Genomic DNA, 14,231 nt, shown 5'->3' with positions numbered 1-14,231 from the left:
CTGGACATTAGGGGCTTATTACAAAGGGCACTGTTTAGCCCGGTTTACATCATAAAGACCGAATACCTTAGGGAGTGTTCGACGTCGCGAGTTTGGCCTTATATGCATCAGCTCCGAATCATGTCTTTGGTCAAATGTTGGGTTTGCCCGGCTCCTGTGTTTTGCTGCCTTACGTTTCGCTCTATCGGCTAAGACGGCACTAGGAGAACTACTGTGATTGTGCCTTGGTTCATCCGGGTGAGCACCTTAGTAGAGAAAGTCGAAAACTGACTGTCATTGAGGGAGTCCTGGATTAGGGGGTATCCAGACAGCCGGACTATATCCTTTGGCCGGACTATTGGACTATGAATATACAAGATTGAAGACTTCGTCCCGTGTCCGGATGGGACTCTCCTTGGCGTGGAAGGCAAGCTTGGCAATACGGATATGTAGATCTCCTTCCTTGTAACCGACTCTGTGTAACCCTAGCCCCCTCTAGTGTCTATATATACCGGAGGGTTTAGTCCGTAGGACCAAGAATAGCAACAATCATACCATAGGCTAGCTTCTAGGGTTTAGCCTCTTCGATCTCGTGGTAGATCAACTCTTGTACTACTCATATTATCAAGAACAATCAAGCAGGACATAGGGTATTACCTCCATCAAGAGGGTCTGAACCTGGGTAAACATCGTGTCCCCCGCCTCCTGTTACCATCCGCCTAGATGCACAGTTCGGGACCCCCTACCCGAGATCCGCCGGTTTTGACACCGACATTGGTGCTTTCATTAAGAGTTCCTCTATGTCGTCATCGTCAGGCTTGATGGCTCCTTCGATCATCGATAGCGATGCAGTCCAGGGTGAGACTTTTCTCCCCGGACAAATCTTCATATTCGGCGGCTTCGCACTGCGGGCCAACTCACTTGGCCATCTGGAGCAGATCGAGAGTTACGCCCCTAGCCACCAGGTCAGGTTTGGAAGCTTAAACTACACGGCCGACATCCGCGGAGACTTGATCTTCGACGGATTCGAGCCCCTGCTGAGTGCGCCGCATGGTCATGATGAGCACGATTTAGCTCTACCATCGGACAGTGTTCAGCAGACCGCACCGGCAACCGCTCTGACCCTCAATTCGGAGCCAATTGCGCCATCCATGGACGGGTGGATAGAGCCCGCCACGGAGGCAACATTCTCAGCGGCGATCGAGCCAAGTATCGACCTTACCCTTCACGAGAGCCGTGACGCCAAACTGCCGGATTCTTTCCCGACCACGGACTCTGAACCGCCTGCGCCCGTGCCTATCGAATCCGACTGGGCGCCGATCATGGAGTTCACCTCCGCGGATATCTTTCAGCACTCGCCCTTCGGCGACATACTGAACTCATTAAGGTCTCTCTCCTTGTCAGGAGAGTCCTGGCCGAACTATGTCCGGCAGGATTGGGATGTGGATGACGGAGAAATTCGCCGCTCACCCACCACCCACTTAGTAGCCACTGTCGATGATTTGACCGACATGCTCGACTTCGACTCCAAAGACATCGACGGTATGGACGACGATGCAGGAGACGAACAGGAACCACTACCCACAGGGCACTGGATATCCACCTCATCATATGATATATACATGGTGGACACACCCAAAGAAGGCAATGGCGACGGGATAGCGGAGGATGACCCCTCAAAGAAGCAACCCAAGCAACGAGGACAGCGGCGCCGCTCTAAGTCTCGCCAAGGCAAAAGCGGTGATACCGGCACATGAGATAATAGCACTCCGGACAGTGCCGAAGATGACGACAATCCCCTCCAGCAAGATTTAGAGCAGGAGGATGGAGAAGCCAGCCCTCCTGAGAGAGCGGTAGATGGAGAGGTGGAGGATGATAATTACATGCCTCCCTCTGAAGATGAGGCAAGCCTCGACGATGACGAATTTGTCGTGCCTGAGGATCCCGTCGAGCAAGAGCGCTTCAAGCGCCGGCTTATAGCCACAACAAATAGCCTTAAGAAAAAGCAATAGCAGCTTCAAGCTGATCAAGATTTGCTAGCTGACAGATGGACTGAAGTCATTATTGCGGAGAAATATGAACTCGAACGTCCCTCCAAGAGTTACCCAAAGCGCAGGTTGCTACCCCGACTGGAGGAGGAAGCATTAAAACCTACATCTCCAGCGTATGACGCGCTGATCGGCCACCTCGTGGCCGCGACAGAGAGGCATTTCAGCCAAAAGCTCAGCCCGCACCCCGACGCCACTCAAATAAAAATGTCAAGGCACGGGGAAACACGCTAGACCTGCGAGACGTATTGGAGGACAAAGCAAAACACGCAAGATCGATCTACGGATCACGAGGGCGCGCCACTACGCGAGACGATAACTGTCACGCCGGATACAGTAAAAGTAAATCCGGCAGGGCCGAACACAGCGGACAAGACTCATTTGAGCTGTGTCGTGATATAGCCCAGTACAGAGGCGCCACACCCCCACTATGCTTCACAGACGAAGTAATGGATCACCAAATCCCAGAGGGTTTCAAAACCGCAAATATCGAATCATACGACACTACAACAGATCATGCGGTATGGATCGAGGACTTCCTCCTGCACATCCACATGGCCCGTGGTGACGATCTACACGCCATCAAATACCTCCCACTCAAACTCAAAGGACCAGGTCGGCATTGGCTCAATAGCCTGCCAGCAGAATCCATTGGCTGTTGGGAAGATCTAAGCCGCATTCCTTGACAACTTCCAGGGCACTTATGTGCGACCACCAGATGCCGATGACTTGAGCCACATAATTAAGCAGCCATAGGAATCGTCCAGGCAATTCTGGACACGATTCCTGACAAAGAAAAATCAAATCGTCGATTGTCCGGATGTAGAGGCCCTAGCAGCTTTTAAGCACAACATCCGTGACGAGTGGCTCGCCCGACACCTTGGCCAGGAAAAGCCAAAATCTATGGCAGCCCTCATGACACTCATGACCCGGTTTTGCGCGGGAGAGGACAGCTGGCTGGCTCGCAGCAATAACATATCAAAGAACCATGGTACTTCGGATACCAAGGATAGCAATGGCAGGTCACGTCGCAACAAACACAAGCGCCACAGCAACAGCAACAATACCGAGGATACGACAGTCAATGCCGGATTCAGAGGCTCTAAACCTGGTCAGCGGAAAAATCCATTCAAAAGGAGCACTCCGGGCTCGTCCAGTTTGGACCGTATACTCGATCGCTCGTGTCAAATACACGGCACCCCCGACAAGCCAGCCAACCACACCAACAGGGAATGTTGGGTGTTCAAGCAGGCCGGCAAGTTAAATGCTGAAAACAAGGATAAGGGGCTACATATCGATGACGAGGAGGAGCCCCGGCCGCCGAACACCAGAGGACAGAAGAGGTTCCCCCCACAAGTGCGGACGGTGAACATGATATACGCAACCCACATCCCCATCAGGGAGCGGAAGCGTGCGCTAAGGAATGTATATGCGTTGGAGCCAGTCGCGCCAATGTTCAACCCATGGTCCTCCTGTCCGATCACCTTCGATCGCATCGCAGGGACCACCCTAGTAGTATCCGTCATGGCGGATTTGCCGCACTGGTCCTAGACCCAATCATCGATGGATTTCACCTCACTCGAGTCCTTATGGACGGCGGTAGCAGCCTAAACCTGCTTTATCAGGACACAGTGCGCAAAATGGGTATAGACCCCTCAAGGATCAAACCCACAAAAACGACCTTCAAAGGCGTCATACAAGGTGTGGAGGCCCATTGCACAGGCTCAGTCACACTGGAAGTGGTCTTCAGATCCCCGGATAACTTCCGAAAAAGGAGTTAATCTTCGATATAGCCCCGTTCCGCATGGCTATCACGCACTGCTCGGGCGAACCGCATTTGCGAGATTCAATGTGGTACCGCATTATGCATACCTCAAACTCAAGATGCCAGGACCTCGGGGGGTCATCACAGTCAATGGAAACACAGAGCGCTCTCTCCGCACGGAGGAGCACACCGCGGCCCTCACAGCAGGAGCACAAAGCAGCCTCTTAAGGCAATCCACCTGTTCGGCGATTAAACACCCGAGCACCGTCAAGCGCGCCTAGAGTAATCTACAACAAGACCGCCTGGCATGTTCCGAGCTCGCATAGCAATGCGGGCCCCACCCCAGTCCCAGCCAAACGGCGAAATCCGTGCCACACGTACATAATTACGCATTGAAAATACCATGGGCATAGGTGGGGGGGCACGACTATGGGACTATACCGCACTAGGGGCTTCCCACTTTGTTACTTTTTCTCTCTTTCAAGACTTTACTCTCTGGAAACCCCGTCCGGTAGTATGATTGTTGGACACACAATACAACAACCAAGGAGGCAGAAAGCTACGTCGCACCATGGAACTCCCAGGTGGTCTCTGGTAACGAGTGAAATACCTACTTTAAATACCATTCCACATCTTGCCCTTGGAGGGGACATGTCAAATAGTCCTACCTTTTGCTTATCGCACTACTTGTATCATTATGCTTCGACGCACCTTTTTGAATAAACAATGCAAGCACTAGACTATTACCACATTCTCTATTCTTTTATATATATATGTTCATTCATGACATTCAGCACCCGTACACTCTGGTATGGCCAATATGCCAGGGGCTTAAGCGTACCCCATAATACGGCGTGAGAAGTACGAACACTTTCAACAGTGCGGCACACCGAACTTATATCATTATATGCATCAGCTTTGAATCATGTCTTGGGTCAATAGTTGGGTTTGCCCGGCTCCCATGTTTTGGTACGTTATGTTCCGCTATATCGGCTCAGGTAGCACTAGGAGAACTATTGCGATTGTGCCCCGGTTCATCTGGGCAAGCACCTCAGTAGAGAAAGCTAAAACTGACTGTCATGATAAGGCAAGAGCTGGTCGCTATTCGAGAGGTCTGGAGTCCCTAAAGACTTATGCCGCTTAGGGCGAGGAGTCGGCTTTGTCCGGCTTAGGCGTGTATAGCGCCCCGAATTCGGCCTTCCGAATACTAGGGGCTTCGCCAAAATTTAAAATTGTAGACTTCTATGGCAAAGTGAGAGTGATAAAGCATTATAGTCTGATTGCCTTGTTCGTTATGCTGAGCACCTCCCTCGAAGGACCCAACAATGGGAAAAAGAGTGCTCAGATTTATCCTGAACACCCCAGCACTCGTGGCAAGGGGGCAGAAGCCGATGACTGGCCATCTCTCAGATTTAATAAACAGCCGCACAGAAGGTAATATTTTAAATTCAAACAAGTGTTGCATAGAGCACATGAACTAGTTTTCATAATACAGGATCACACGAGCAAGTTCATTCAAAAATTACATCCTTCGCACACTCGTCCACCACAAGACGGGCACCCTTCAGGACACCCTCATCATACATTTCAGGGTGGCGATGCTCCTTGCCCTGCGGCGGCCCCTCATTTGCCAGCTTCTCGGCGTCCATCTTGGCCCAGTGCACCTTCGCAAGGGCAAAAGCCCGGCTTGCACCTTCGATGCAGACAGACCACTTTATGACTTCCAGCCGTGGGCAGGCATCCACAAGCCGCCTCACCAAGACGAAGTAGCTGTTGGGAAGGGAGTCGCCAGGCCACATCCGACTATAAGGCCCCTCATGGCATGTTCGGCCGCCTTGTGCAGCTCGACCAGTTACTTCAGCTGGTCGCTCACAAGCATCGGGTGTTCAGTCCTAGCATACTGATACCAGAACAACTTCTCCGTCGAGCTCCCCTCCTCGGCCTGGTAGTACTTTGCGGCATCCGACACGCTGCGGGGAAAATCTACGAATGCTCCTGGAGAGCTCCGGACTCGGGTAAGTAACAAGTAATTTACTTTCGCATGCTTGCTTTGCATAATGAATGCCTTACCCGCCGCTATCTTCCTCATCGCCTCAATTCCCTGGAGGGCCTTTTCGGCTTCAGCCTTGGCATGTTTTGTGCTCTCGAGGGCCGCGGCAAGCTCGGACTCTCGCGTCTTCGAGTCAAGCTCCAAAGTCTCGTGCTTCTTCACGAGAGCCTGGAGCTCTTGCTGCACCTCGCCCACCCATGCCTCTTGTTTCTCCCGCTCGGTGCGCTCCTCGGCCGCTTTCTTTTCAGCCTCGGACAGCGCTCGCTTCAGGGTCGCCGGTCATGGCCCCTGGCACATCCATGATGATCCTATCATTTTGCAACCACATCTTATATAGACAAGGTATTACTTACCTTTGTTCTCCTCGAGCTGCCGCTTGGCAAGGCCGAGCTCTTTCTTGGACCGCTCGAGGTTCTGCTTCAATGCGGCGACCTCCGCAGTCAGTGCGGCAGAGGTCAGCAGTGAAGCCTGCATACGCATACAGAGATACTTATATTAGACTCCTGCAGATATTATTTGATCCTCTATTCGGCTTTTCTTTGTGAACACCAAACAGAGCATCAGGGCTACTGTCTATGCGGTAATATTTTCCTATATTTTAAATACTTACCTCAAAGCCTGTTAGAAGGCTGGCACAGGCTTCAGTCAGTCTACTTTTGGCGGACTGAACCTTCTTGATCACCACACTCATAATAGTGCGATGCTCTTCGTCGATGGAAGCGCCGCGAAGCGCTCCCAGCAGGTTGTCCGGTGCCTCTGGATGGACAGAGGTCACCGGCACGGGCCGCCTGCCGGAGTCCGGAATCACTGGAGGTTCCGGCGCGGTGTTCGGCTGAGGGCCGAACTTGGAGCCCTTGGGTGTCTTGCTCCCTTTGCGCCTGGAGTCCGGAAGGTCGCCTTGAGGCGCCTCCAGGACTACCTCCCCTTGGTTCGGTGCCCCTTGAGACAATACCTCGACATTGTCTGTAGGGCGAGGAGAGGAGGCGGTTGGAAGTGACTCGCTATTCATATCCGACGAGTCCAAGGAACCGTCCGACGAGGATACGTCGATGCGGGCTCGGGGCGGACTGCATGATCATATTTGTCGTTAGGAGAAGCAGTGCAGTAAAAGTATGCCATGAGTTACTCTGGTATCTGAATACTTATGACTTCGCCATGGGCTTGGCCCTGAGTAACCACTCGTCTTCGCTACCGGCGGCGATGGTGGAACAGTCCGGAAGGAGAGTCCTTCCCTTCTTGGACCCTTCGGCCTCCCCGGTTTGGGCGGCCTTCCTTTTCTTGTCTCCCCCGGCTGGAGGGGGAGAATCTTCATCTTCCTCCTCCTCATTTTCACGGGAGGAGTGCGTCTTGGAGTTATCGGACAATGAGTCCGATACCACCTGGCGCCAGGAACTCTTTGGGGTTCCCGTGGCCGTCTTCTTGATCTTCTTCTCCGGTACCTCATAAGGAGCCGGGGTCCGCATCTCCGTCAGGAGAGCGTCTGCAGGGTCTTCGGGCAGAGGGGCTGGGCAGTCAATCTGCTCCGATGTCTCCACCTAGTCCTATCAAAGGCATGGGAGCTCAGACCCCACACATGGTTAAACCATGGAAAATAAATACCCTATGAGGTGTACAGAACTTACCGGATTCGCAGGGCGCGTCACACTTAGCCCGCGGTCCTCAGTAAGGGGAGGGGGGACCTCGGCGCCCTTGAACAGCACCTTCCAGACGTCCTTATGCGTCATGTTGAAGAGCTCGCGTAGAGTCTGGTGCTGGGCCGGGTCGAACTCCCATAAGTTGAAAGCCTGTTGTTGACACGGGAGGATCCGGCGGAAGAGCATGACCTGGACTATGTTGACAAGCTTGAGTTTCTTGCCTATCATGTTCCGGATACACTTCTGGAGTCCATCCAGCTCCATCGATGAGCCCCAGGACAGGCCCTTCTCCTTCCAGGAAGTGAGCTGCGTGGGGATTCCAGATCGAAACTCGGGGGCCGCCGCCCAGTTGGTGTCGCGCGGCTTGGTGATGTAGAATCACCTCGATTGCCACCCCTTTATGGTCTCCATGTAGGAGCCCTCGAGCCATGTAACGTTGGGCATTTTGCCCACCATGGCTCCGCCGGATTGTGCTTGTTGGCCGCCTACTACATTCGGTTTGACATTGAAGGTCTTCAGGCATAGGCCGAAGTGAGGCCGGATGCGGAGGAAAGCCCCGCACATGACGATGAACGCCGAGATGTTGAGGATGAAATTCATAGCTAGATCATGGAATTCCAGCCCATAATAGAACATAAGGCCGCGGACGAATGGATGGAGGTGAAACCCCAGTCCGCGAACGAAGTGGGTGAGGAAAACCACCCTTTCGTAAGGTTCCGGGGTAGGGACGATCTGCCCCGCGGCTGGCAGCCGGTGTGTGATATCCGCGGCCAAGTATCCGGCCCCGCGCAGCTTTTTGATGTCTCCCTCCGTGACGGAGGAGACCATCCACTTGCCTCCCGCTCCGAACATGTTTGGAGAGGGTTGAGGAAAAGGATGTGGACTTGGGCGCTAGAGCTCGAGTGCGCGAGAATGGATTTGCAAGGAGGAAGAAGGCGTGGGAAGAAAAATGTGAACCCTTATCCCTTTATAAGGGCGGACGAAACTATGTGCCCCCACCAGCCTGGTAAAACTCGCTTATCCCCCGAGCACCATTGTCGGTGTCAAAACCGGCGGATCTCGGGTAGGGGGTCCCGAACTGTACGTCTAAGGCGGATGGTAATAGGAGGCAGGGGACACGATGTTTTACCCAGGTTCGGGCCCTCTTGATGGAGGTAAAACCCTACGTCCTGCTTGGTTTATTCTTGATTATATGAGTATTACAAGAGTTGATCTACCACAAGATCGGAGAGGCTAAACCCTAGAAGCTAGCCTATGGTATGATTGTATGTTGTCCTACGGACCTAAACCCTCTAGTTTATATAGACATCGGATGGGGCTAGGGTTACACAAGGTCGGTTACAAAGGAGGAGCTTGCCTTCCACTCCAAGTAGAGTCCCATCCGGACACAAGATGAAGTCTTCAATCTTGTATCTTCATAGTCCAACAGTCCGGCCGAAGGATATAATCCGGCTGTCCGGATACCCCCTAATCCTGGACTCCCTCAGTAGCCCCCGAACCAGGCTTCAATGACGATGAGTCCGGCGCGCAGTATTGTCTTCGGCATTGCAAGGCGGGTTCTTCTCCAATTTCCAAGTGTTTGTAAGCAGTGTCCGGCCCCATAAATGTTGAACCTCTTGGCTTCTATGCCCAATAAGGGCTATCTCCCATGCGTCGAATGAATACGAGGCGCCAGGGCATTTTTACATTTGCCCCCCTAGCTAGATAAATAAATTGTCTATTAAAGGGATAGGGATTCTTAGGTCCGATCCACACCATCCTCCCCTCAGCGAGAATCCAACAAAGCACGTTTCAGAAAGATTCATTCCAGCATGGCCGACCTCCACAGCTCCTCTTCCCGCCCCCGTAGCCCTAAGCCCGGTGATTGGGAGATGTGTTCAGTCCCACACAGTCGATTGGTCGAATTGCAGACCAAGGGATTTCTCCCTCCGGCGTATATGGTGCCCGTTCGGGGCGGGCTTGCCACCTACAATGGTGGGGAGCAAGCAGAGAGCTTTCCCTGCCCGTCCATGGGGGAACGGGTCTGCCTTGTTCCTTATTTACTAAGGGGACTCAGATTTCCCATTCATCCGTTCCTCCGCGGGCTCCTAGAGTTCTACAACCTCCAATTACACAATTTCACCCCTGCATCCATTCTACATATCGTCGGCTATGTTGCTCTCTGTGAGTTGTTCCTGGGCTGCGAGGCTCACTTCGAGCTGTGGAAAAGGCTATTTTGCCTCGTCCCTCGCACACAGAGGGGATCACTTTATCAAGTGGGCGGAGCCGAAATATGGCGCATCGCCGATACCGGATACCTATCTGGTACCCCTAAGAAGTCGTCCGCAGACTTGCCTTTAGAATGGTTTTATATGGAGGACATTCCCCTTCCGGACTTGTTCGGCAGGGTCTTCCTGAGTTCAACAATGCTCCTCTGAAGAAACGCCGAAGTTGGCGCCCACAGAGCCCCCAGGTGGAAGAGAATGGAGAAGTCCTCTATCTGATGAACCGAATTAAAGCACTGGCTCGATCAGGATTGACAGTAATCGAAGTTATGTCGATTTGCATAATGCGGGGAGTGCAACCACTTCAATATCGTGGGCACCCCTTGTGGTGTTATAACGGGGCGGATGACGCCACCCGCTGCGGGCGTAAGGGTCCGGACAATGCTGTCGCTTTAGCGAAAATTCTGTTTGAATTGTTCAAGGGTGAGGAAGAGGAGTTCACCCGCATCAAACCACGTGATGGATTCTCCATGTACAATCCTCCAAGCTGCGTAAGTTATATCTCCCTGCTCCCATTTTTCTTGCATTCTTTGTCGTAAGTATTCACCTTGCCACTTTGCGGCAGGAACTGCGAAGAGCCATAAAGGAGGTCAGTAGCCCTTCTCCACAACCAGAGGACCCTGACCGGGCCCTCGACTCCGAACTTGAAGAAGATTCGATTATATTCGTGGAGCTGATAGACCGGCAGTTCTATCAGTTAAGCTGCGACGATGCCATGGTGGCCATTACGGCCGACTATCCCGGACTGCTCCCTGCATCGCACGTAAGAAAAACCAAAAATCCCAACTCCAAAACTAGGATCCCCTTTTAGACACTTCACCCATCATATACACATGGAATTTTTACAGGGAAGGCATTCGGGACGCCCTGCCGAACCCGCAGCAATGCGCCAACAGGAGGCACCGAGGCCGGGTAGGCCAAAAAGGAAGGCGGTCAGGATGGAGACGCCGGCGCAAAGGTATAGCAAACCCCGCTCCGTGGTTGTCGTCTTTCTCGAAATATAATGACGCCCGTGTGTCATTAACAGAAAAAACGCTCGCCGGAACATGTCCGGCGATGTTACTAATCACGCTTCCACCAGCCGGGCGCCAAGACCGGACATAGAGGCGGAAGCCGATATGGGGCGGGCGCCGGATAATTCCCCTATAGAGGATGCAGATAGATTATCCGCTACAAACTCAGAGGTGGAAAGCGCCATGAATCATAGGTGCCGCCGGGCCGTACTCCGTGACGCTTGTTTCTCACCGGAGGCATTTGATGCCTTCAATTCTGGAGAGGCGTACCTCCGAGCTGCTCAAGATGGTCTAGCCAGAGCCACGGATTAGTATGTAAAGGATGTACGGGTAAGTAAATCTGATGATTTATATGTATCAGTAGCCCCTGAGACTTGAAATAGTTAGCAGAACTGATTTAATGATCATCTTTATTGTGCAGGTTATTACAGAGAAGAATACTAGGCTGTCACAGGAGCTAGAGGAATGCAAGACCCAACTGCGGGCTGCTGTGGCCGCATTGCAGAACCAAAAAGTCACCTACTGGTAACATTTACTTTAAAGAATGATGGTTACCATATAATGTGTGGCACGACTGCAGATCTAACAACAGATGTTCCAGATGAATCCGGAGGACCAACATGTTATGCGATAGCTAGAGGCTGGCAAACGCGTGTTGACTGAGGTTAGGCGGGAGAAAAACAATCTCCAAGACGCCAATATTAAGCTGAGCGTGGAACTAAAAGATGTTCGGGGCCAGCTTGCAGACTCCGAGAAGGAGAATAGGCGGCTTCGGTGCGGCATTTTCAGTAAGTGCTTGAAAGAATCCTTTTAAAGGAGTTCGGCGAAGAAGCTGACTAACAGCGTTATGTCTGTAAGTATGCTGACGGGTTGTCCCGCGGAGGAAATGCCCTGGTCTGCGAGTGATCTTCTATCCGAGCTATCACATCTGCACAAACAAGTTCGGCAGGTGATGCAGGGTATTGCCCAAGCCTTGTGGCCGTCCGTCTCCCTGCCAGAGGGCGTTGCAGAGCTTGCGGAGAAGCTCAAGGGAGCACGGCGGCGCTTCTGATTATGGAAGATATCAGCCTGCTGACAGGGTGCCAGAGAAGCCTGGGCCATGGTGAAGACACGGTATACCAAGGAAGACCCAAATCACATGGCCGAGGTCGGACCTGTGGGGCCCGACGGAAAAGAGATCCCCGTCAGCTTAGTTTATGGGAAGTAGAATTAGCCGCAAAGTATTCCCGACAGGATTGTAAGCTAGACTGCTTGTTGGATGGTATAGAAGAGGAATTTAGTCAGTCCGCATGACTATGTAATTAAAGTGACATGTATAATGCCTTCTAGCCGGATTGTAGATCATTTGTCTTGGCGGACCTTTTTGCTTCAACCTCGGGACCCGATAGTCCGGAGTGTATCCGAATACCCACTCAGTTATATAAGAACCGGGGTATGCATGGAGACCAGGCGTAGGGGTCATTAGTGCTTGAACAGACAAGTTCCCAACTAGTTATGTTATATTACATGGGTAGTAAGAAACATCTTCCAGGGAGAATAGTTCCGTTAAGGGTTCCTTTCCCTGGGTAAGCATGCCCTAAAGTGCATGTCCGGACTGCGATAGGAAACGCAGGAAAAACATCTGGGGGCAGATATGGAAAATAAATAAAAATCAACTTTTGTTCGCCGACCGAATATTCCCTTAAGAACGCTAGCTTTCGGCTTCACCCAGTCTGAGGTACACATCCGGCTAACCCAGTAGTAAAAATCACAGAGGTGCTCCCCTTATGCCCTAGCCAAATTAACGGGAACGTAGGGCATAAATACAAGAGCCAGGCAACCCAGCTTGGCCAAAACTTAAGTCATATCGATGCATATAATGGCGAAAAAAGGTACATGCGGAAGCATGACACATGTGCGGGGCTTGAGGCCCAGATAAATAATTAAGCTTCTATGAAAGAAGCCCCCAGGTATGATGAGCGCGGCTAGTGCATCTATAATGTGCAATCGAGGCAGAAGTTGGCCCTTGAAGGCCTAGAGAAAGAATAAAAGAAAGGAAGAAACAAAAACAAGACAGATAATGTATATGCAAAAAATGGACAAAGGGAGGGGACGAACATAGAGTCCGGTGCTAGGCGTAGAATCTTCAGAGCCTGGCCGTGTTCCATGGGTTCGGCTCGAGTCGACTAGTCGATGCATCCCGCAGTCGGTACGCTCCACCGGTCAGAACTTGGTCAATAATGAAGGGACCTTCCCATTTGGGCTCGAGTTTGTTCTTTTTCTTATCCGGCAGGCGTAGAACTAGTTCGACAATGTTATAAGTTTTGGCCCGTACTTCTCTGCTTTGGTATCTGCGAGCCTGTTGCTGATAAAATGTGGAACGGGCTTTGGCTATGTCACGCTCCTCCTCCAAGGTGTCCCGACTGTCCTGCCGATCGAGCTCGGCTTCTCTTTCTTCGTACATGCGCACTCGAGGTGAGTCATGAATTATGTCACAGGGCAAGACTGCCTCTGCGCCGTACACCATAAAGAAGGGTGTATATCCAGTACTACGATTCAGCGTGGTCTGCAGCCCCCAGAGTATAGAGTCGAGCTCCTCTACCCAGTGCGTGTTAGACTCCGTTAAGGAACGCATTAATCTGGTTTTAATGACGCTCATTATAAGACCGTTTGCTCGCTCGACTTTGACCGTTGGTTTGTGGGTGATAGACTGAAGCATAATCGAGCTTAATGTCCATTTTGTTGCACCAGAGTTTTACCTCATCGGCTGTGAAGTTTGTGCCGTTGTTAGTGATGATGTTGTGGGGGACGCCATAATGGTGTATGACCCCAGATATGAAGTCTATCACTGGTCCGGATTCGACTGTTTTAACAGGTTTGGCCTCTATCCATTTGGTGAATTTATCCACCATGACCAGTAAGCATTTTTTCTTGTGGGTTCCCCCTTTAAGGGGTCCAACCATGTCAAGCCCCCAGACCGCGAAGGGCCACATAATGGGGATTGTTTGGAGGGCGGTGGGTGGCATGTGGCTTTGATTTGCAAAGAGCTGGCAACCAGCGCAACGTTGGACCAAGTCCTGTGCATCTGCCCGGGCCGTTGGCCAATAGAACCTGTATGGAAGGCCTTGCGTACAAGAGCCCGGGCTGCAGCATAGTGACCGCCGAGTCCGGCGTGGATTTCTGCCAAAAGGTTCCGCCCTTCCTCTTCGGAGATGCACCTTTGAAGGACTCCGATCCGGTAGTGTTTTTTTATACAATTCTCCCTCGTGGACCCTATAGCCCTTAGATCGCTGCACTATGCAGCGTGCCTCATTTTGGTCCTCCGGAAGTTCCTGCCTAGTTAGGTAGGCTAGGAATGGTTCTGTCCACGGGGCTATGATGGCCATTATTACGTGGGCCGAAGGTGTTATTTCGATGGCGGAGCCTCCGATTGTGTCAGAGTGTCCGGTATCAGGTATTTTGGCCGGTCCGGATTATTGTTACTGGTGTCCCCTTCCCA

Source organism: Triticum dicoccoides, chromosome 6A (genome assembly GCF_002162155.2).
Source record: "Triticum dicoccoides isolate Atlit2015 ecotype Zavitan chromosome 6A, WEW_v2.0, whole genome shotgun sequence".
NCBI lineage: Eukaryota > Viridiplantae > Streptophyta > Magnoliopsida > Poales > Poaceae > Triticum > Triticum dicoccoides.
This window is presented reverse-complemented; position numbering follows the sequence as displayed.